This window comes from Pseudoliparis swirei, chromosome 14 (assembly GCF_029220125.1).
Source record: "Pseudoliparis swirei isolate HS2019 ecotype Mariana Trench chromosome 14, NWPU_hadal_v1, whole genome shotgun sequence".
In the NCBI taxonomy this organism is placed as follows: Eukaryota; Metazoa; Chordata; class Actinopteri; order Perciformes; family Liparidae; genus Pseudoliparis; species Pseudoliparis swirei.
Window position 1 is genome coordinate 7,950,671 of NC_079401.1, and position 23,335 is coordinate 7,974,005.

Here is a 23,335-nt window from a genome sequence, read left to right on the forward strand (position 1 = left end):
TTGAATTATTTCCTTCTTTAAATGTGAATGCTGAATCACAGGAGGCCCCGGGGTATAGGATGGAGAGGGAGGGATGAATGAAGAGCAGAAAAGGAGGAGGTGAGGAGAGCAGGTTTTGGGGTTTGTGGGAGAATGGGGATTAGTCGTGGTGTAAGCCGGGGCAGCCGGGGGTCACCTACAACAAAAAGCCCGGCAAACAACCCCCCCGGGTTTTATGAGAGTAATTCACTCGGGTCTGGACTTAAAAACAAGAGGGCAACAATGATGCAAATCACATATAATAAAGCTGTTTCCACGGATGTCAGCTGTGTAGACTGAAGGTATTCATTAGTCCTGAATGAACCCCACAGGACTTATTTTAGTTACATTTACATTGCTTTATTTCATAGGATTTCTTTACATTATGATTGATATGTGAGGGGTTTATCTTCAGGAATTGAATTTGATTTATAACTTAATTATCTCAGTAAATACAAATTCAACCAAGTTTAAATAAAAACTAATAAACCTTTTTACTTACATTTTTACAACAGAATGAATTATAAATAATAAATGTGAATTCTTCCCGGGATCATTTAAAGAGCAAAGTTAGTGGCAGGTTATGAACTCCACATTCACAGTGATCAATACTTGATTAAATGATGTGAAGGAAACGTACGACACGTTTGATCTCTACAATGATACCAAGATAAAAAGGTGAAGGATGAATTTTGTCACACAAAAAAAGTATTCTGTACCACTGTGAAGAGCATCAATTCACTGAACCTTAAGGTTTGTCAAAAGATCCCCAAATACACCCGATATCAAATCTCTAAAAATATATTATAGTCTGAGAAGTGTGCGATCAATCAAATCAAATCATCACCGTACATCACGAAACATAAACAAATGATGAATATCGAAGCCACTGAGAGGCAAAATTCAGTTCACGTGTTGCGCAATAACACATTTTGGGATTGAACCGTCACAAATCGAGCTGCCATGGTCCACTTTTACCCAGAAGCCCCGGTATGCTTCCATAAAGGCCCAGTCACCATGGCTGGAGCCAGCCACATGCCATGTGTCTGCAAGTTTCCATCCTCTCCTCATCTCTCCCCTCCCCCACCCCACCCCACGTGCTCCCGGTGTCCTAAACGTGGCTAATCGGCATCAGTTTATCACGCCTTCGCATATTTCCCTCCCTCTCCTCCTATAAAAACCCTCACCTCCGACGTTGGATCCGGTTTTGTCATGGGAGATTACGGGGGGGGGGACCGATTGCAGAAGACCGAATGTGGCGCGAGGAGATTAGCCGGGACGCCGTGGAAAACAGCAACGGGGCCAACGGATTCCTCGCGAGGGGGCCTTATCGTGCAATTACACGTTGACACGTTTTAAACATTTTTCAGCCTCTTAATCCGAGGGCCCCCTCCTCCCCCTGCTCGCTCTCCAAAAGCAGACCTATTGGTGCTGAGGGAGCCGCGCCGCTCTGCCTGACTCTCTCCATCTCTGAAAAGTCTTTTCTCTCTCTCTCTCTCGATCAGCCGCTGTTCATGTTGCAACAACATTTCAAAAAGGGAACAGGGACCAAAAAGTTCTGACTATCTCCATTTCAAAAACCTTCACAGATGAAATGAGGGGAAAGACATGAAAAAGTGAGAGAGTTACAAAGGCATTGAGGAGCATTGATACATGAAGGAATATAAGGCAATTACACAGAATCAAAGTAGAAATAAACTTTTTATACAAAATTGAATAATCTTTTTTTGTGAACATGGAGCCACATTGACCGTGAATCTACTGATACATCCTAAATAATGTGCGTCGGGTTACTTTCCATCTGTGTGATGCAATTTTAAGGGAATATATTGTTGGTTTTTCGAACCAATTTGTCTTCTGTTTATTTCCGAGAAAGCCAGCGCCACGGTCAAAGTAAAATATCAAATCTCTCCATACACGGTATTGATTGGGTAAAGAAAAATGGCGTTCTTTCAGAGGGACAATGTGAAGGGTACAAAAACAACGATGATGATACATATAATTCCTTGTTTTGCTCATGAGATAAAGAGCAGTCTTACATAAAAAGGATGAGCTCATCATGGATCTCTGACAGGCGCGTAGCAGATGAACCTTCCTCTGACATTTTCCATGCGCGATGTCCTTCAGTCTTGTTTTGAGCTCCGACTCACCGATTACTTACTTCTGCATTAGTTGCATCGGATGTAAAAACTTTCCACATGAATCCGAACGTTTATACTGTTACATCTTCATCGGCGCCTCCAGGTCCCCGGGCATCAAACGGCCAGCGTAGCGTGTCGTTCCACCATGCTGCTTAATTCAATTAGGGCCTTTCATGACAATCAATTAGGGAGTACCCCCTGGATCTCCCCGGGGGCCTATAATCATCACACACCGTCTGCTCAGACAGGCACTGGGGAGCCCCGCCCACCACATAACGGGGCCACTGGGAGCCACGAGGAGGCAGCTTGTGCTTCATTTCAAGGCATTTGACTTCACATTATGTTCTTTTTCTTTTCCTCACATGGCTACGTGTTCAATGTAATACGCCCTGACGGGAAAAACACTATAGTCAGAACCTGGAGAATTTCTATTTCTATAATTAAACTTGTGAAAAAGCTTCAGCCTCAAGCCTGTGGGTCAGTGGGTAGCAGGTCCGTCTTTTGGGGGTTGAGCGCCCTCGATGTATCCTTGAGCGAGACACTTAACCCTGAGCTGCTCGCTGTCGCCGAGTCTACGTTGTATAAATGTAACATGATTGTATGTCGCTTTGGATAAAAGCGCCAGCTGAATGACATGTAATGTGATTTAAATTCATAAAGGGAGCAGCGTGTTGTTTGCATAGGAGCTGACGCCGGACCATGTAGCGCAGGAAAAAGCTTCAGTCTTTCTACTTTTAAACCAATTACAAATGCACACGCGAGGTCTCTTCGAGCCAATTACCTCACACACCACGCTGCTTATTCTTCCGGAGGGCTAAGGCACTTCGGAGGAAAAAAGAAAGAAAAGAGCGGAAGAGAGGAGTGGAAGAAATGGAGGAGAACAAGAAACATTAACGTGATTACAACTGTAGCTCGGGCGACAGGTAATCACTAGAGTTAAAAGGTCTCCTGCCGGCCCAGAGGCCAATGAACCGCTCGCTCCCTTACGACCTCTGCGGAGAGGAACGCTGTCATTTGCAGATTGCAGGTGAAATGTGGTTCACGTCTCTCCAACCTCCCCCGACTCTGGCCCCCAAAAAGGCTGGTCATTAGTGCCAATCATCAGCAACGGTGCCATAATTATTTAGTGGTGTTTGACATGGGGAGACCTGTGTGAATGTGTGTGTGTGTGTTTACAGATTTTACAGCCAATGCAGATATATTCTTGGTTTGAAAAAGCTACGTTTCAGAGCGTTTTGGATTGTGTTTTTGAATTAAATTTGATTGAAAATCGTCCCCCTCTTGAAATGGTATCATCCGATTGAATGGGTATCATCATTCTCACAGAGACGGGTCGTCAGGAGCCGGCGACGGTGTTCTGAAGGCCGCCAGTCACGGAGCAGTCGGCTACTTTGAGAAGTCCCTGCGTCCCTTTTGTTTTGATCCATGATATGTTAGGAATATCAAAACATGGACCAGAGTCTGGACCAGAGCCTGGATTAGAGCCTGGACCAGAACCTGGACCAGAGCCTGGACTAGAGCCTGGACCAGAGCCTGGACTAGAGCCTGGACCAGAGCCTGGACCAGAGCCTGGACCAGAGCCTGGACCAGAGCCTGGACTAGAACCTGGATCAGAACCTGTGCCGCTTTCTGAGTAGGAAGAGGCCGTCTCCTCCTGATGTTGTGCAGCATGGACCTACAGGAACGTGTTGTCGCAGTGATGTCGACAGTCAGTTGAGTGCCGACTCTCACCCCGAGGTTCCTGGGAGTCGGGGGCGGGGCTAACACAGAGTTGTTGAAAGTGGTAGTCAGGTGGCGGGTAGTCAGGTCGTGGGTGAGAGAGCCTTTCCCTGGAAGGAAAAGTAGCCCAGTTTTTACAGGGTTGATTTCCAGGCGGTGTGCAGACGTCCTCTGAGAGACGTCAGTGAGTCAGGCAGAGAGTCGTACCGCCACCCGTGTTTCAGATTGGGGAAACGGGAGCATCTTTGAGTCACGCCACGGACTGTCACAGTTCATCATTTCAATTCAGTGAAAACACAGATATCACTATGACATACAATGATGAGAACATCTATGTGCTATAGAAATGCTTTTGAATGTGAGTTCCAGTATTTTCCTGATTCGGCATTTAACACATGGGGGGGTCGTATCTTTTTGCATTTTTGTTGTTTTTAATACATCATTTTCTGAGTCAATATTTACCATCAGTGACCATAGTGACAATTGGGCTAGCGTTTGGCAAAGTATTTGTTTAGTAGGGCATTAGCGTGTGCGTGTGCGCGTGTGCCCGTGTGTGTGTGTGTAAAACAATATGCTAATCTCTGGCGTGGAGGAGAGGGATTTGCTGAATAAAGGAGAGCGAGAGGAGCGTGCTTGTTAGCGATAGCCTGGCTGAAGATTCCTCCACACACCCACCTCCCTGATCCACTTCCATAGGCCTTAGTGCGGCGCTTGTGTCTGTGTGTGTGTGTGTGTGTGTGTTTTTTAATGAGAAGGATCTGTATGGAATATATGGTTTCATTATATACGTTTCCTGTTTGGTGTCACTTGCAAATGTTGGGTATTGAATAATGATATCCATGTGATCCATGTGTTTGTTCATGTAGATGTGTGTCTATGCATAAGTGTGTGTGTTTGTGTGTCGAAGTGTGTGTGTCAAAGTGTGTGTACAGGAGGATGATCTGTGTTGGCAGCCAGTAGTTGTGGACTCAGATTAAACATGGAGAGGGATTCAGTCTGAGGTATTTACAGATTCTCATTATAGCCTCAGAATATGAGTGCGCGCACACACACACACACACACACACTAATCGTATCACCTATAAAGCCTAATCTGTTTACTGTGATTAGTCCAAATTCGAATGTAACATATTTGTACTTTTTAACCAGGTGTCTTTGCTAAATTCACTAAATTCAGAATGTAAAAACTTAATCATAGAAGGTAATAATTGATGCAATTTGTCTGCAGTGCATGCTGGGATATGATCCTGTGCCCCACGAGGATGAACAAGAAAAGTGGGTAAAAGACCTTAACGGACCTCATGGCGCCAACCCCCATGTACTTTTGTATGCGACCAACTTTCTTTGTTTGAATCAAATCGTTTGATCATAACTCCGGTTATAAAAGCTGAATTACTCACTTGAATGAATAATTTCTCTTTCAATCACAGCTTTCTTCAGGGCCTCAGTGACTCATCATGTGGAGCACAGTGCACCAGGGCCTTGAACGGTCCGTGAGGTGAGCTCGGTATAACTACAGTCATAATGGTCGGTTATAATGAGCAGCGCGTTGTTTGTGCACCGGCATTTTAAATGACCGGAGTAAAGAGCATCGAGGGCGAAGCCCGCAGCGCCATCGTGTCAAACATCCCCGGAGGAAAGTCAACGCAACGCCGCCGTTGTTTGGACAAAACTTTCTCCTGTTTGTCTTCAACTTGGCCGGTGGATGGGGAGAAAGCGGAAAGGAGGGAGCGATCGCAGGGAGAGTGGAAGGATGAGGTAAAAAAAAAAAAACGAGGGAGGGTAGAACGGTGCAGAAACACGACAGGAGCATCATCCGTCCTTTAACCGGTGGGGAGTTATCGCCCCACGGCAGAGCCTCTCCACACGCTTTAAAAAGCACATTTTAAGATGTATTAGTGCATCCCGGAATCCACCGGCTGCCAATAGGGGGCTGCTCGCTGGGCTTTGTGCATGTGTGTGTGTGTGTGTGATTTCTTCTTCGTAGCTCTCTCCAAATTCCCTTAGCGAGCGTTGCTAAGGTGCTTTAGGGATGGGATTAGCTGGAGGCTCATCACACATTCCATAACAGAAAGAAAAAGTATGCAGAGAGAGGGAGAGAGAGAGAGGAAGAATTAAAGGAAGAAGCTAGAAAGAGGAAGAAAAGGTGGAAAAACTGATGAAAGTAAGCCATCAATGAAGGAAGGACGAAACGAAGGAAGGAAGGAAGGAACGAAGGAAGGAGAGAAAACTAATGAAACGAAATGAAGGAAAGACTGGAAAAGGGAGAAATGAATGAAGTAGAGGAGGAAGGAAAGATGAGGCAAAGTCGAGCAGGAAAGAATTAAAAGAACTCGAAGAGAGGGAGACTGAATTATAGGAAAAGGAGCAAGGAACTGATGTGTAGGGACGAAAGGAAGCGACAAAGATGGAAGGATGGTGAAAGGACGAAGGAGAAAAGGGGGAGGCGCCAAAGTAAAGTAAAGAGCAGTGATGAACAGTGTGGTCGAGAGAGGAGAGACGGAGGAAAGGGAGGACGAAGGAGGGAAAGGGAGCAAAAAGAAGGAGGGGAAAGAGTAGGAAAAAAGAAGGAAGAGGAGAGTACAGGGGTGAGCTTGCCGACTGTTGCATCATCAGCGCGTTAACCGAGGGCAATGTGATGAGAATAAGCCGCGTGATGAAGCGTGGAGGCAGCAGGAGGAATGTGTCCAGGACCTCGTCTCCTCCGCTCTGATGTCACAGGATCCATCAGAGCGCCCGTCTGGCGGCGTTGGCGTTGCGGTTCACACGGCGCTGGAGATTAAAGATGTGCGGGCAGATGAAACCGCTAATCTTCGAGATCCCGGTTTATTTTCGGCGAGATTCTTCTGCGGAGGGAGATCGGCCGTCAATCAAACGGCGTGGGCGTCTTTCTCTCTCTCTCTCTCTCGGGCCTTTGTGGGATTTCTGGAGGCCTTCGCTGCGATCGCTATAGCAACGAAGGCCTCCGAATGAAATGGAGGTTGTTTGCAATTGAGTTTTTAAAAAAAAGTATTTAATAGATTTATTATTTCTGTCTGGGAGCCCCCTGAGAGACGAGGTCGGGGTGTGACTTTGACCCTCGAGGCTTCCGGTTGAGTGAGTGTTCGCTACGTTTGAACCAGAGCCACCAATCTGTCCTCGTTTATTGACCTTTGACCCAACTCACTGCTTTAGAAATAAAATTCTATTCAATCTGATGATTTGTCCGTATAAATGAAGACGACACGGTGACACAAGAAAACAAGGAAACAAGCATCCAGTGCGTTTGCAAGTGTGTGCATGGGAACGGAGGGAGGGAGGAGGAGGAGGAGGGGGGGGGGGCATAGGTGTGGTCTGTTAGCTCTCCTGTTACCTGTGGCCCTCCACGGCAACCTGAGCCTCCTCTGTTTGGGACAAGTTGACACCCTGAACCCAGCGGACAGGACGCCAGATTTCCCTCTCTGTTTATCTCCATCTCTCTATTGTTTGTTTACCCCATCACTCACTTTCTCTCCGGTGAACCAACACAGTAGAAATAGAAACATCCTCATGAAGAAATGACGACGCAATCGTCGATGGGTATTTTTACTTTTCGACCTCAGAGAAACGTGATTGTTTCTTCTTCTTTTTTTTTCTCTTCAGAAATATAACTGCGTCTAAAACTTTTCATAATTGCTCTGCCATTTCCTCTCTCTCTCTCTCGCGCTCTCTCCCTCCCTCCCTCTCTCCATCCGTTTAGGGTTTCCATGATCTCATTATGTGCCTATGAAAAGGGCCAGGTAATGCAACCTGGCCTGCGTGGCACGACTGTGTGTGTGTGTGTTGATTACCTGAACAACAGTCAACAGAGTCTCTCGTCTCTATTTCACCCACTTATCTCGTCGAGAAATAATCATCTAATCAGGCGCACGCACGCACACACACACACACACACACACACACTCACAAACACACCCATGTAATGTATATTAATATGTGTGTGCACAGCTTCTAATCCGAGTGCATACAGTGCATACACGCATAAACACAGGCTACACACACACACACACACACTAACCGGTTTTACCTTTTTACATTGACTCACATTAATTCTATGGAGGCTAAACAATGACGCCAACTCACCCGGAGAGTAAGACTGGTTATATTATATATAAAGTATATAAGAATGACATGTTCAGTGATTTACAGCTGTGTGTGTGTATGTGTGTGTGTATGTGTGTGTTTATGTCTCTCCAACATAATAATCAATGTGCATGTGTTATTAAAAGTAAACACATGCTAAGCCGCAGTCAACGGGGCTGCTGGTGACAACAGCTGTCACTCAAAAAGTTAAACTTGTTGACCACGTCATTGCACACAGCAGGTTTTGGGGGTTTCCCTCCAGTTCTCACCTCCAGCATATGAGCTCGACTCCGCCGTTTACAATGCAAGATATTACAGCATTCATTCATTGGCCCTTCTGTACCTGGCCCGGGTTATCTGACTTCTAAAATCGACATTTTTAAAACATGGAGGGATTTCTCCGGTGTGGAGTACTCCTCTGCATCTAAATATAATGATGTATTTGTTCTAAAAATAGACGCCTCTCGCTTCTCAATGGGTTCACGTCTCGTCAGCGGGCATAACTAGACTTTCTCGATATCGAATTCGACGGCGGTGAAATGATGCACGCGTCATCTCACTAGAATGGGAATGCATCCTTTGATCTGGTGAAGCCATGAGCCATCTGTGTTAGACGCTGTAATGCCACGTGTCTTTGGTTCCTTTTTGTATTCTTTCACCGATTGTGTATTTTTACTGTGTACTTATGCCAGGGGGGGGGGGGGGCATCATTGTTTGTGTTATATCTTTAAAAATTGCAAAATCTAATCAACAGTAAATAAAGAAGAAGAAAAATGAAAAAAAGCAGCGAACACACGACAGCTCGAGAACCTAGGAACAGATCGATGGGCCGATGGGAGAGAGGGTGAGAGAGGGAAAAGAGAGGAGAAGGAAAGGGAGGAAGAGGGAGGGAGGCCCATCGACTGTCGCTTTGACCTCTCGGTGCACACAAAGAGAAAGCCTCAGAGCCCTCCGCAGCCAGGGCATTTTACTGTGTCAATGCCCCCCCCCCCCTCTCAGCCACCCGCCCCACATGGGTGGACAGCCGATAAGTTGGAGCTGAGGACTAAAAGCTCCCGCAGGGCGAGCGACAATAGGACTCCTACAGCCAAGGAAAGCAAAGTGCTCTCTCTCTCCTCCCCTCCCTCTCTTTCTTTTCTCTCTCTCTCACACACACACAGTGTGAGATTAAGAGTAATTCTTCATCACAGTCCTCACTTTTTTCCCTCCAAACTGAGGACCAATGTCACAGATTTTACATTTCTACTGCATATACTTTGACATGCACACACACGCACGCCAAGTATACAAGTTAAATTTGTAGGAGTTGTAAATAACGTATTTCTTAACGAAAACTGAATCTTCCCGCTTATTTCGGAGCAATTATTACATGACGATCAATAGTTATTAGATGGGAGGCTGAGATGCTCATGACTGTATGAGCACAAGCTGAAAACATTGACACAGTAGGGAACAGTGGTTTAACACACACACACACACACACTCCTGTTATTCTGTCTGCTGAGTGTCATCTATAAGATGTATAAGAGTTCTGCAGAAAAGGAGTAGACCTAGTGTGTGTGTGTGCATGTGCGTGTGCGTGTGTGTGTGTGTGAGGCGAGGCCATCATTGCGTCGGTGTGCGCCGGCTGCAGCTCTTTCTTTGCCAAAAATCACCCTTTGAATACCAGTATAAACACCAGCCAGGCGCAAATTAACGGGGGAGCGTTTCGCCGTCAATCATTTTCTAATACACAGAATTTGACGTGGAAATCACGGCGGCGTAATAATCCGAGGCGAGCAGCAACACAGGAGAGCGATTCAGATGTCCAGAAGAATGATGCGCCGACTCCGTAAAGAACCGGATTCGGCGTAATAAATGTCGAGGCAGCACCAATTACACCTAATCTAAATGTTACAGCCAGGCCAGGTGAGGTTGGCATAAAGCAGACAAAAAAAACCCCAAAAACAGTGAATCTGTTTATGCGTTTGCCAGAGAAGCCGACGCAGCCGCGTGGCGCTGCATCTCACATCTGCCCATACATGACATGGTAACGGCTGCCTTCAAGCGGGCTGATCCCACGCGGACTATTTTGTGAGGATTCTTTGTTATCAGGTCTCGGTATTGCGCAATGTAGCTTTGTTTCTTCAGCTCCTCGAGGTGAGCTGACCCCGTTATCAGGCTGAGGCGTCTACACAATTTTTTTGGGTCACTTGTCTTTTTTAAAAATTCATTTAAATATATTAACGTAAAAAAATACACACGTCAGACATAAACATAAAACAATTTAATAAAACAGGAAAATTAACAAAATATATAGAAACACACAGATATACACCCAAAGACAAAAAGATAAAAATAAAACAAAAATCAAAGCTTCCATTTTCCCTTTTTTTCCGGTTTCTTAAATGAGGATCACGCATTGAGTGAAGAACGTGAACTAGTAGAACTAAAGTGTTATTAGGTCATCTGTTTTAGAAACTGGTCAGAAAAGGAAAAATCAGCAATCGGTAAAACTGACTCCTCCTCCTCATCATCATCATCATCGTCATCATCATCATCGCCACAAATCGTTGTTATTGAAGCAATTGTCATGTTAAACGTCATCATCCGAGGTTTCTTTCCGCCGTCATCACCGCGGCCCTCGACGTGATCACCAGAACTCTTATTGTCAACCTCCTCATCATCGCCGCTGTTGTCGTCCCCTTCATCATCCCGAACCTCTTCGTCACTTTCCTCTTACTAGGCCTCTGATTGTTCCGGACCTCTTGTCTCTTTTTAGCCCCGCGTCTGGAGAGAGCCTTTAGCTTTTAGGCTGAGCGACTGATGGTTAAAGAGAAAAGGGGCTAAAAAAAAAAAAATTCATAAAATAAAAAAAGGAGGAGAGAGGGCGGAAGAAAGACATCGGCTGTAATAGGAGACGCACAGCAGGGGGGCTGTTTACTGTCACTGAAGGAGGACAAGAGAGAGGTGGGTGGATGAGGGGAAGGGGGGGGGAGGGGGGGAGACGCAGGGATACGGACAATGAGAGGGAGCGATGGAAGATGAATAAAGGGAGGCAACGTTCAAGGCAAAGAAACCGGTTATAATACACGACGACAAAGCATTTTTCTTTAGGCGCTCAGAATGCTTCACTGAAGCAACAAAGAGCTTTCATGTGACTTCTCCAGAGCAGTTTCATCACAACTATTAGGATTTATTATTATTTTTTAAAGCAAGCTTAGAGCTGGCACCTCCGCGGCGTCTCGCAATGACACGACGTTGAGAGACTGACGGCTCAGGCCGCCGCTGTGATTGGTTGTCCTCGTCGATGGATTAAAAAAATCCCGGTGATCACGTGACTAGACGCCGCTTCATTTGGGTGAAAGCTGCTGATCGGGCACAAACATCGATGGAGTCTGCACTCTTGAGAGTCCAAAGATGCACACTGGCCTCGTCTCTGTATATGGAGGGAATGGAAATAGATTCTACATTTAGTTCAAGTATTTCTCTTTGTAATAGTTCTATTCATCCGTATATCCTTTTGTCAAGCTACCAATATTCTTTAAGGGTTCACCTATTCAATGCCGAAGCCTCACTTCAGGGCCCACGACCATCCAGTTCATTGAGACGTGACGTGGGCCAATGTTTGATGCATGATGGGAATTTGAACTAAAGCACCGCTTACTGTAATCAGATTGGGAGGACTGTAATAAATATATGCACCTCTTCATCAACTAAAAAAACCACTCGTTTAAATGTACTCTATGAGTTAGTTGAGTATCCATAATGCACAAAAAGGAGTTTAAATATTCAGCCAACTAATGAGTAACCGTAACCTTAAGTATGCACACATTTTGTTGATTATTTTAACTGCTTCTTGACTTAATATTTGTCCACAGAAGTGGAAAAATCTAATGTGTCAAGAAACGAAAACAAGAATTTTTACCTTTTTGGTGATGAACACATTTCCAGTTGTGTATCTGGAATTAGATCTTGTGTGTGTGTGTGTGTGTGTACCGATGCTCTCAAGAAAATGTCTCAATGCTGCATCACACACACACACACACCTCGAGTGTGTCTTCCAGAGGCTGTTGGGAACATTCACACATTGACACTAATGTATGCTGCTGCTTTGAAGATAGCTGAGCAGCAGAGTAGGAGGGAGAGACAGGAGAGGAATGTTGGTGAGGGTCTTCCGGTGCTTTCCATCAAGAACAACAACATTATTCCAAGAGTAAGAGGAGACATGTGTACACGACATGTTTAGCAGGGAAAACAACTCCAACATGTGTCCCCGCTGAGGAAACTCTCAGATCCAACATTCGTCAGAGTTTCCTGTGTCGAACGTGTCGACTGGATTTTAACGGTCGTCACTTCTTGGAGTCAAGGACTCAAAAATCAGTTCCAAAATGTTTACCATTAAAGTGTTTTGCTTCCTAAATATGAATGCACAGAGGTGACACTCTCCCGGTTGTACCTGGCATTCGCCCGGCGGACTAAGGGCTCTGAGGTTGGATGTTTGTCATTTGCATAAACATCAGGTTTTAATGCAAAGCTGCCGTCTCATTGAAATACAACATGATTCATTTGTGTCATATTTACCACACTGCTCGGATATGACCTGCTCACTGAAATACTAAATGTGGTTCAGTCACCCTTTGCATTCTATTGAACTGGGCTGTGAGTGTTTGTGGGTGGGAAGCCGGTGAGGGATTATGTTCTTATAGCTAGAGGGTCAGTGCACAGTGAGAGAAGAGGGAAGAAAATAAGAGAAATAAGAGAACGCTTGACCTCCAAAACTAAGCATAACAGATTCATATATACCGATGAACTTCAGGCTCCCACAAACACTCAAAAGGTTTGTATATTTTTAGAAGAATGAAATGCTAACATTTTTGAAAAAGAAGGCCTTGCAAGTGCGATTATTTATTGACAGGTACATAACACAGTAAACATGTACTTTAACTGATATTTCCATTGACATATACAAATAGATAACAAACCCACCCCTCCCACTGGTACACCCACCTAGAGTACAGGAAAATAAATACATCCAAAATAGATACATATTACATATCTATGATAAATATTTGACGGATTGAAATTAAGAGATATTTAACCAGCCACGGCCCTCTGGATGCATCTCGAGAACCCCCATTCATCCCAATGCAAGTATTCACCGCCTCTAGCATTCGTGCTAAGCTAACGGTCTTCAAACATGAGCGTGGTGCCACTCATCTGACGTCCGTTTCTGAGAAGATGCTTTTATGAAACACTTCAGACGCTCTTTGCCGAAGCATAGATTAAAGAGGGCTTCCTGCTCGCACACTCTTAAGATTTCTCATCAGATAACGCGGCCTCGCGCTGCACCCCGCGCCACACAAACACATCCACTCCAGCTCTCACCTGTCGAGCTCTCGCGGCGTTCTTTGCCTGCCACTGGGCCCGGCTCCAGCAACCGTCAATTATCCGTAAACCAATCCCACGAGCGATTGACAAGCCAGCAGAGAGCCGGGGATCGAGTTCAGTCTCTTGGGGATCTGTGCGTGCGTGTGTGTGTGTGTGTGTGGAATCAACCAGCAACACCACTAAGCTCTGACTTCAAGCAGCTCCGGTTGACCAGAAGTCGATAGGCGGATAAAACTGCCAAGTGTGTGTGTGTGTTAGTGTGTGTGTGTTACTGTGTGTTGCTGTGTGTGTGTGTGTGTGATATGGGCTCTTGTTGTCTGAAGACAGAGACCATGGGAACACATGGACGCCGCTAATCCTGTAACTACCATCGAGAGAAACCACATAAACACACACATGAAGCCAGTTCGGCACGATTTAACCGCCGTTATTTTATTGTTGTTTATGTATTTTTAATAAAATACCGATTCAGATGGTTACGTCACTCAAAGGTAGTCACATCTTTTCTCCTTCCATTAGCAAACATTATTCCTTGAACTAATATTTTTCGGAGCTCGATTGAGTAATTTAAGTTGCCTCTCTCAGACCCCGGAGGGTTTTGGGACAAAGTTATCACTTGAATGACAATGTGAAGAGGAAAGGTTCAAGGATGGCTCTTAACCTCATTTTTACAACTAGTGTGTGTGTGTAGGTGTGTGTGCGCGTGTGTGTGTGTATAGGGCGTGGGTCCGTATTAATGTCCTGCATGTAACTCAGTGATTATTCCCCTTCTATGTCTCCATAATCCTGGTCCATCTATATCCATCAGAGGCAAAGAGGCAACTTTAAAGAAAAATAAGCGTGCATTTAGATTAGTGCACTTTAATACCAAACCTCCAACGTGGAAACCTTTGAGCACTTTGTCCTTTTATGTGCCGCATCGTGTCGTTTCATTAGCACGCCGAGAGGAAAAGTGGCGTTGCCGCCGGCTTGGCTTTAGTTTGATCACGTTAACGAGGGAATTGTGTCACACGCACAAGAGGTATAATACATACATGGTTGCCAGATTATTTTACGACTAGGTGCACACAAAGAACCCGTGGCGGACGCCCAGCACGTTGCACCACACGCACCAGATAGCCTCTTGACCTCTTGGCTAACTTATTTACAGGAATGTTTTTATTAATGCGCACTGTCCCTTATCAAATGAACCAAAGAAGAAGAAAAAGAGACTGTATTTAACCCTACTCAAACTTTACGAAATATTATATATAAATCAGACGAAATACAAACTAACTAAAGAATCTTGTAAAATGAGTGTTTTGGACATTTTTTAGGAGCTCATATTAAAGTTTGAGGCCTTTGCACCTTTATCATAGTCAGTTTAACCTCATATTAAATGCTTGTATGTTACCTGCTGTCGTCAGGGGAGAAGCTTTGCAATAACGAAGTGAGTGACCCCGATTGGCTCCCTATCGACCCGGCCTCCGCCGGCCCACGCGCTTATCTTCACAGTCCTTGAAAAAACTCCCAGAGGTTATAAAACTTCACCGAGTACCACGGCCTCCGAGGCAGAACGGCGGCGCTCAGAGGCGTACAAGGTCGAGAGAGGAGAAGGAGAAGGAAAACGGAGCTGGAGAGAAAGAGAGAGAGAAAAAAAAGAGATGAGGAAGAAAGACGACGAATGAATGCGAACAAAAGTGAAAATAGTTTTTCAAGGCTGCTCAGATTGGCTCAATTCATCAGTGACTGAGGACTGTGAAGAAAGGTACATGTTTGTGTGTGTGTGTGTCTATTAAGTGGGTTGGAGTTTTAATTCAGTCAGTGAGGTCTTTGTCTTCAAGGGAACCGGCGAAATAGAAGGACGAGGAGAGATGCTAATCATGGGTGAGAGCCGATTGGACGCGGTGAGCTAATGTAGCTGTCCAACGTTCCCCGGGACGGACGCACGAGCGCATTGTTATCCTGATGGCGCCGCGAAAGGTCGCCTCGGTGTGTTGGTGCTGGCGTTTTTTTTTTTTGTTTTCTGTTTTTGTTTTTTTTCTGTCTTCGTGAGCTCTTCACCAGAGAAGAGCTCAACACATCAGGGAACAACCAGCGAATGGACGAACTCAACGTTTTTCTGTGGAGCACTGACATTTTTTAAAAGGTGTGCACCACCTTCGCCTTCTGACACGGAGGAGGAGAGAGGCGAAGAGGGATCGCTTTATGCGAAACGGGATTCTGCGCGCGCCGTCGCTCGCCGGGCATTTCGCTCGTCGACGCCCAACAAACTGTGGACTGACCAGACTGGTGAGGAGACAGAGGAGACTCCTCATCCTCCTCCTCCTCTCCCGGTGGCTGTTGGGAATCTCTGCGCTGCTACAGACTCCCGCGCTCCAGCTCGCTGGCTTCAGCTTGCCTCTAAGCAAGCGGGGAGGAGGAGCAGCTCAAAAAAAAAAAAGGGGCTTTACCAAACACTTTTACTCAACAACGACAACGCGGTGATTCACTGGAACTGTTCGGGACTGAATCTTCTATCATTATGCCATCCATCTTCTTCCCCCCTGAGCTACGTCCTTCATCATTCACGCCATTCATCCCAGACGATCTGACGCCGGGTTCGAATGCGCACGAGGCGGACAGAGCCCGAACAGATGCCGGGATGGAACCGGACCTTCCCCTTCTCTTTAGTTAGTTTTTCGATCTTTATTTAAGAAAAGCCACTCCAACAAGAAATATAGACAGTTAATTAAATGCCCTAAATGAGAGAAGGCATTCTGGACCACTGCTACATCACAACAAGGGAATCAAAAGGCGCGGCCTAAGCCCTGCACCTGGAAACTCCCTGCCACATCCCTGACCATCCATTCCCTCATTCAGGCGAGAGACAAAGCTCTGCAAACCTGTGGTGAGTCAAGAAGTGACAGAAAGTGAGGCTCCATCTATGGACCAGGACTTGCACTGGACCATTGGACTGTCAGGACTGGTGACCAACAGCCTGAGCTACCACTGGTAGGCTGTAACTACAGCTTCTGCAGTCCTGTATGACTTTCTCAGAGGACCATCCAGCTCCATCAGACCCCATCAACGACTGAACCCCTGTAACCCGGTGAGCACAGGACTGACAGGAGGACAAGGACAGGGAGGGCAAAGATGGTCAGGAGGACACAGAGTCCAAACACCAGAGGCTCAAGGCGGTGAGAGTGAGCAGCAACTGACTTCTGAGACTGCAACACTCAGTCTCAACGAAGCAACTCTGTCTGTGTCTGGAGCCGCTTTGAAAAGGCAGATCACCAACCACAAGCCCAAATCACCTGTGCTTCATGAAACGAGCTCACCAAGTGCTAGCTCAATGAGTTCTACCAACGGGCAGCACCAGACCATCAGCCAGCCCAGAGACTCCCCCCCCCAGCCCCACACCATCAGCCCACCTCCACCAGACCCTCCCCAGCCCTCCCCAGCACCTCCTGCACCTCAACCACCCGCCCTCCACTCCCCTGAGCCCACCTCCAGCCCAGGCGTCCAAGTGGAGACAACCTGCTGCAGCGCCCAGCAGCGCCCCGGACTCACCCTGAGACATGCCTGCACCTCCCTGCTTAGCTGTCTCCGTGTTCACCGACATCTTCCTCCTGATTCATGCCACGTTCCGCAGCCTTCCAAGGCTGCCCACCATCATCCCTCAAGCCTCAAAAACCCAAGATCACAGGACAAATGACTACAGGCCTGGTGACCTCACCAGGTCAGAAGTTGAGGTCACTGGCAACCCTGGTCTCACTCCTCCAGACCACCCACACCCTCCCACCCTGGACAGTTCAGTTCCAGAGCAGAGTCAACAGGTTCAGATCCAACATGTCAACTTGGCCTCTTCATCACATCATCTGCGCACATCTCCGAGCTCACCGACTGGTGGTCCCTTCAGTGACTCCTTGCTGTTCAATCCTCCACCTGCTGCAGGCTGCAGCTCAGCTCTCCCAGCACCAGCACCTGAGACCAGGCGCAGTTCCTCACCGCTGTTCGAACCGACCCGGAGCAGAGCCTCAGGACACGCGCAGGGAGCACGTGAGGCTGGGGAAACACCACCCACCTCCCCTCCACCCATCATCTCTTCTCTCCAAGGTGTTCTCCCTCTGCTGCACCCCTCCACCTCCAAAGTCTACACTCCAGTCTCCAGTCCGTCAAGAGACCACCCCTGGAGGATCACACCTCATGTGACGAGCGGGACAGCCTCACCGAGACTGACCAGATTGCGGTGGCAGCCAGGACCTGCACAAGCTAAACTTCTCATCTCCCTGGAGACCGTTGTGGGATTGTGAATGTGTGAGGAGGCACCCAGCCCCTCCCCCTCATCCTGTCTGTGTGTGGCTGTGGAGTCCCACCGCTCCTGAGCTCACACTGGGTGGGCCACATCAAGTCCAAGCATCAGGGGAGCTGCATTGCTCTCCATCTCCAAGGAGGCTGCCAGAGGATGTCCTTTCCTGAGGCAGCTGAGGGAAGAACCTGCCTTCATCATGATGTGGCTCGAGTGCCACTCATCGATCAGTCTCAGCATCTGACCCTCCTCAACCTGCAAGCACCCTGCCGCCAGTAGAGCAATAGCCGGCTGCAGGCTGCACCTCGGCTGCACCTCCCTTCCTCCAGGGTCTGCACTCCTCTTCCACCCTGGTCTCCCACCCCAGAACCTTTTGACTCCAGAAAAGATTGTCGCCTCTCCTCCCACCCCTGACTCCTTCTGGACCTGCTCCTCCTCGGAGCCCTCAACCCCGCCCACGACTCCTCCCCTTCCACACCCCTTCCTCCTTCCCGACCTCCTCGGACACCCTCCTTACACCAATTCACCCCTGCCTGACTCCCCCTTCCCTTCCCCCACCACCTCTTCCCTTCCCTCCTCCTTCCTCCTTTCCTCCCCTTTCCTCTTCCTCCTCCTCCTCTTTCCCACAGTTGAGAACGTGAAGCTGTCGTCAGAACATCCATCGTCCACAAGTCAGAAGCTAACTTCGCATTTTCAAGAATATGTTTTACTCCCCCCGAGACATACCGTACATGTCACGACCGCTGAAAATGTTACACGCCAAAACACAAACGTCTTCTCAGAATTGGAGGAGATTACCAACTCTTTAAAATGTCTGAATGTTCCGGTCTATCGGTTTTCACCTCTTCAGTAAAATACAAAATAATAAAGTTTCTTTGCATTGTTGTCGCCGTTTGGGTCTCTCTCTCTCACTTATGTGCTGGACTATATCTGTGTTGTACTCTAAAGAAAGAAGAAGATTGCAAGTAAGAAAACACTTTTACATGACTATAAAGTCTTTTGTGTTATTATATTTAAACTGCTTTTAATGTGTGATTGTGTGCTCTACGTTATTTGCTTTTTTCTATTGTTTTTATTGTAATTTTAGCTATTTTTATTGTATAGCTTCTAGGATGTTATTAATTATGTGATGACGCTTTGTCTGAGTGCTTCGAAAAAGCGCTATAAAAATGTAATGCATCATTATTAGTATTATTATTATTATCAAAGAACCAGCCTGCACATCAAATGAGATCAACGTTTATCTCGCAGAAATTGAAGGATACTATATTTCCGGAGATCTGGAGAGCATTCGAGGATTTACTTCACTCCGGTGCATCTCATCATTTTATCTGGAAGCTTTTTTGATGCAAATGATATTCAATGATGTATTCTGGGCTTTTCAGAAGGAGGTCAACACTGTAATTCTCCGTGACATCCAATGGGGTCCATTTTCTTTTTGAAGTTCACTTGCCGTCCTCTTCATTCATAAACCGAGTCGGTGCCGTCGGCTGGAAGCGGAACGAGTCGCTTCTCTTTCACTCCGTCTGCGAGTGCGTGTCCAATATGCGTTTTCAAAAGCTGTACGACTCTCCGATGAATTCAAGGTCCTCTCGATGTCATCGGAACTGCCTTCTTGCTTTCTTCTTTCTCTGGTTGCCCTGGCCTAATTATCCATGTAATGATATAACCCTGGGGGGAAAGGGGATCACCCTCTGTCTCACACACACACACACACACACACACACAAATAAACCGGGCCGCCTTATTCCCACAGAAAACCCCAAAAGCCTCCTGCTGAAAGAAGCGACGGCAGGGGAACGAATTTCCCCCGCAAATGAGACTCGACTCCGCCTCTTATTCACAGCGTGGAGACGAGGCGGCCGTGAGGAGAGAATATCATCGAGTACATCGTGTCCATACGGGAGATCACGAGTACATAACTACTTTAATACGCCACAAAAACCTCCTCAGATTAGACAAAGATGCTTAAGTGAATGATCAATGTGCAGATACCTTGAAACCAGCAGCACGGCCTTCTGGGATACGATGGACGGACGTGGACCTTGAAAACTTTGCCTCCTTTGATGCGTCTCATTGGCGGACTGATTGGTTTCTACACTATACATCACATAAATCACCGAGACATCATTTTCGTCACGAGGATTGAGCCCTTTCGGAGGCATCGCCGACATCAATCTTTCAATGAATTGTTTTGTTGACTCTAATGAGCATCGCAGCATCTTCACTCTTATTTAATAAAACTGTGCAATCACAGAAAAGTAATGAAGTGGTCCTCAGGCGCAAATAAACAAGCCCCTTCATTGATTTGAATGGGCGCGAAGAAAACGACAGACAAAAGAAAACTACTTCCGCCACGGCTGTTGTCAAAATATAATATTATAAACGACCGCACAGTGTTTCTCAGAAGGCTTCAAACCGATGGATCCATTACTCGAACTGGACCTCCCGGATCGCGTTTCATTCTCACCCGACGCCGACGCCCCAAATCTGTGCTGCGTTGAGTTCTCAGGAAGAGTTGAGACGACATAATCAAAGAGGAAAGAACATATTAAATTAAATAACCATAAAAAATCTGCGTTACATCGGGCTCCCTAGCTCAAGTATAAGGTTTATTTATTTATTTATTTTTTATGACCGAACACATCTGTCAGCATTCCCTTTGACCAGTGAGGCAGGTCAGAGCAATTATGTGAGATTGATAGCGTCTACTCTTCACACACACAATACAGATACTCAGGGGTAGAGACGGTGTATCTCACGGGTCTCGCTCCAGCGTCTGTATGCGAGTAACTGTGAAGCGACGCTGCAGCTTTAAGGTCAGCGGGTCAAGTCAAAGTCGGGGGAAACGCACGTTTGCGATCGCTGGCGATACGTGACGAGTGAAATCGGTGATAAGGACACTTCAGAAAGTAAGATCACAAACGAGTGCGTTACCCTTCTCTCGGCGAGTCAAGATCAAACAAATAGATGCGTGGCCAAATAATTTAACAGGTAATAAAGGCGACTGCAGTGAGGGAGAGGGTGGTCATAGACCGATAACGTGGAACTAAAAACACGTGCTCATGATGTGGAACATGACTTAAGTCGCTTTAAGAAATATTCAGTTCTTATTTATCCTCAATCGCCTTCAGAATTGGGGACATTTGATCTCGTCTGACATTCCTTGAAGGCTAGGACGGTTTAAATATCACAATGGTTTCCTTCTACTTCTGGTGCGCCACGCTGGAGTGGGCTCTTCACTGCCCCCAGAGGCCAGAGGGCAGAAGAAAGCCAGCGGTACCCCACAATGGCCACAAGGGGGCAACGATGAGCCCTCTCATAACTGGAAAAGTTGCTCGGAAAGGCGACACAAAAAGGTGAGTTTTAAAGTTCTTCAGAAGAGTTTCTCGACAGTTTTTCTTTGTGAAAGAGAGAGGACTTCAAGGACGAGGACTAAGTGGCGAGCTCGGCAGTATCACGTCCCAAACAAAGCTGCCAAATAAACATAACACCACTGACAATTCTCCAAATGATGAATGTGAAAAATTGTTCCATGTGAATTATATTATTGTACGACATAAAACATTTCTGATTGATCCCCCGAAAAGACTCCTGTGATCGATCAGATACAAGCCCGGATTAGTAAAGTGACAACAGTATTAATATCAGAGGGCAGGCATGTGGACTCGGAATAAAGATTTATTTTTTGAAGAAGCAGGAAGACAGTTCTACCGCTCGCCCTGCGGTGTGTGTGTGTGTGTGTGTGTGTGTGTGTGTGAGCAGAGACGGACAACATTTATTGACAACGGCTGCTCCGCTCGATAAGAGGAAGCATTAAAATCAATCAACCTGATTGGTAGACAAGAGGGAGGGAGGGTGAGAGTACAGAGGACTGGAGAGGAAGACGTACAGCGCAAAAAGAAGGTTCATAATTATTATTTGTTAAACAGTGAGGAAGAAGTACTCACATCCTCGTCTTCAGTAAAAGTACCACAACCATCATGTACACTTACTCCACTGCAAGAAAAAGTCCTGCATCTAAAATCCTATTGAAGTAACCGATTTGATAAATGACATTAATAGTGATGGAGGTGGAGCTACTTTTAACTGCACTTTGCACTGCTTTAAGTCCAGCGGTTGCCAAGGGACACGAGATAAACCCGGGAGGTCGTGAGACGGAGAGTTTTTTTTTTCCCCTCGGCATCGAGAAGAGCGAGCGGGAAGATGTCGTCTCTCCGTGGCAGTATTAAATCACTAATTGTGAGAAAAAGAAGGGAATGAGTTCGTAGCGAGCGGCGCTGCTTTGGAAGAACGTCAGGGAAAAAAACCCGTCAGTTTCGAGCCACCGGCACCTGGACTGCGTACCGCATTGAGAAGGGGGGAAACGCGCTAATCAGATTAGTTTGTTTCTGCACTTGTAAGAGGAGACAGTCAGCAGCGGGATGTTCCACATTTAGCCTCCACCAAGGGAACAGGCCATCACCTCCCGTCTGTTAAATGACACCTCACTTAACCCCCAGGGGCCGGATGAATGAAGTCAGATCGATGTTCACATTAAAATGGCCGTGTGATAGATTTGCGACTCACGCTCGTTAGTCTTGCGTATTCCCGGTCAGAGACGAGATAGCGTTTGAGATTTCTGGGTACCGTTTGTATAACATCGTGTCCATTCGATCTGCGAAGTGAGACTCGGAATGAAATGTCTCATTCTCAAAAATATGCGGCCTCTGAAAGCACAAGCGGCCGTGTGGAATGGAGAATCGAGCGGTGGCCTCGAGTGAACAGAGAAGCCAGTGTGGGATAATGTTCTCGTGTCCTCCAGGTGAGCCCCTTAAGCTTTCAGCCAACTAGAAGTCTGTAAGCCTCAGACTGTCTTGTTTTGTGTGCCGGTTGATTCCATCGTGCGTCGGGACAGTGATGAGAGTGACAGAGGAGTGATGAGACGGGACGACAGATGGAATAAAGTTTCGGCACAATTTCCCTCGTTCGGAGGCTGAAGGGGAATAAGAAGAGACAGAAGGGGCTATTATAACAGGAAGAAAAGAGAAAAAAGTTGCAGTCTCTCTCGGGACGTGACGCGTTTGTGTTAATGTTCACCAAACGCCATCGAATCTCGTTAGAAAGTCGTGTTGGTGAGTTTGTGTTTGCATCCATCCTTCGACACATTCCTCTTTAAAGGCCACGGCGATGAGACGGATCTTTGTGCGGACAAAAGAGGAGCCCCCCCCCCCAAAAAAAAAAAAGGAAACACAATGTGTACCGAGTCATAAACAATTGGAGGCAAATAACAGCAATTTCACAGCTAATTCGTAGATTTCACGCGTGGATGCCTCACATCACCTCCCTCCATTTAATGCTGTGAATGGAGACACGCGTTGACACCACCACCGCGAAACGAGACAGTGCGTGTGTGTGAGTTCTTACAGGTCTAATGATTTAAGTCTAGTTTGAGTGACAGACCTCCAGCTGGACAGGTGTCAAAATGACCGTTTTTGCGAGCCGATTGTTAATTGCGTACCGATGTCAAAATACACACGTATGAAATCACAACACATGCCCCACAAACGCTGCAGAGCTTAATTTTACATTCCGGAACATAGAAATGTTTGCGGAGGGAACGAGTGACCAAAGGGGAGCGGCCATATTGGATTACATTTAGCGATGGGAAGTTTTGAGAGAAGTGAAAAGAGGCGGAGGAAGAGGAAGCCCAGGACGTTGCCCTGTGGACCCCCTA

General features: G+C 46.6%; 1 protein-coding gene across 6 annotated transcripts in view; it reads right to left on the reverse strand.

The window, feature by feature from the left end:
• Nucleotides 1-10,230: 10,230 nt before the first annotated feature.
• atp11a (ATPase phospholipid transporting 11A) overlaps nucleotides 10,231-23,335 on the reverse strand; it is a 44,726-nt gene continuing 31,621 nt past the window's right edge. For 2 of the 6 annotated variants that reach the window (XR_008833644.1, XR_008833641.1), the window contains exon 34: nucleotides 10,231-10,781. The gene's annotated coding sequence lies outside the window, so the exon portion shown is untranslated. Of the gene's footprint in view, nucleotides 10,805-21,319; nucleotides 22,595-23,335 lie in introns of those variants that run through there. The other 4 variants (XR_008833645.1, XR_008833646.1, XR_008833643.1 and 1 more) reach the window with 2 other exon arrangements.